Raw genomic sequence first — 1658 nt, 5'->3', positions numbered from 1 at the left:
GATCTTGAGTGAATCACTGCGTGGCCTCCCACCCCTTGTTCTCATTAGGGACCAATGGACGAGAGATGAGCAGGATGGGTGGAGAAGCAGAGAGCGTAGAATGCTAAAAGAACAGAAAGAGGAAAGCCCTGAGAACAGAAGTGTTTCTGCTTGCTTCCGGGCCATTGACTTAGTTTCCCCAGGGTGTACTGTGTGGAGGGTACAAGGCTCGGGAGTGGGGTGGGGGGTATACAGAAACCACAGTTCAGCTGACATCTGTTGTCAGACTGGGCACTCTTATAAAGTCAATAGGCCTTCAGAGTAGATTGAAGTAAAAGCTGGGCCTATGAGCAGACTGTCCCGAAGAAGAGTCGGATGTGCTGCCTCCTCTGTGCATGTAGCCTTAGGCTGCCCTGGGAGTATTAGTTTATAGAACACCACAGAAATTCCACTGAGAAAGCTGTGATTTCCCAGAGTTGGCGTGTGTAAATATCTGGCCACAAAGGGATCAGGCCTGGGCTGGAGAAATGGCTCAGCAATTAACAGCTGTCCTGAGTTTAATTCTTAGCAACCACAAGGTGGCTTGCAACTGTCTGTAATGGGATCTGATGCCCTCTTCTGGTGTATCTAAAGACAGCTACAGTATATATATATATATATATATATATATATATATATATATATATATATAAAATCAGCTGTCTTAGGTAGGGTTTTACTGCTGTGAATAGACACCATGACCAAGGCAACTCTTATAAGGAAAACATTTAGATTTGGGGCTGGCTTACAGGTTCAGAGGTTCAGTCCATTATCATCAAGGTGGGAGCATGGCAGCATCCAGGCAGGCATGATGCAGGAGGAGCTGAGAGTTCTACATCTTCATCTGAAGGCTTCTTAGCAGAATACTGGCTTCCAGGTAGCTAGGATGAGGATCTTTTTAAAAATATTATTTATTTATTATTATTTATACAAGTACACTGTCGCTGTCTTCAGACACTCCAGAAGAGGGCATCAGATCCCATTACAGATGGCTGTGAGCCACCATGTGGTTGCTAGGAATTGAACTCAGGACCTCTGGAAGAGCAGTCAGTGCTCTTAACCTGTGAGCCATCTCTCCAGCCAAGGATGATGGTCTTAAAGACCATGTCCACTGTGACACACCCACTCCACCAGAGCCACACCTCCTAATGGAGCCACACCCTGGGGCAAGAATATACAAATCATTACGCAGGCCTTTGCCATGTGGTCCAGAAGCAGGGCTGAAGATGGCTTAGGCTAGGACAAAGTCAGGACTCCAGACAAGTGAGAGGCGATTCAAAGGCAGAATTACTCCGGTCCCCCAAACTAATCCCCAGGCCAAGTCCAGGGACTTCTGCCTACTAGACAAGTGTGCGAACACCAAGCTATAGTCCCAGTCTCTAGATAAAAATATTTTAAATCATGTCTTTTTAAAAAAAAAAAAATTATTTATTTTATGCATGTAAGTACACCACCATTGCTCTCTTCAGTCACACCAGAAGAGGGCACCAGAACCCATTACAGATGGTTGTGAGTGCTCTTAACCTGTCGGTGTTCTTAACCACTGAGCCATCTCTCCAGCCCAATTCTTAAAATTGCATTTTAAATGAGGCCAGAGAGATGGCTCAGAGACTAAGAGCACAGGGTGCTCTTCAAGAGGA

This window comes from Arvicanthis niloticus, chromosome 6, assembly GCF_011762505.2.
Source record: "Arvicanthis niloticus isolate mArvNil1 chromosome 6, mArvNil1.pat.X, whole genome shotgun sequence".
Classification (NCBI taxonomy): Eukaryota; Metazoa; Chordata; class Mammalia; order Rodentia; family Muridae; genus Arvicanthis; species Arvicanthis niloticus.
Note: the sequence above shows the minus strand (reverse complement) of the source record.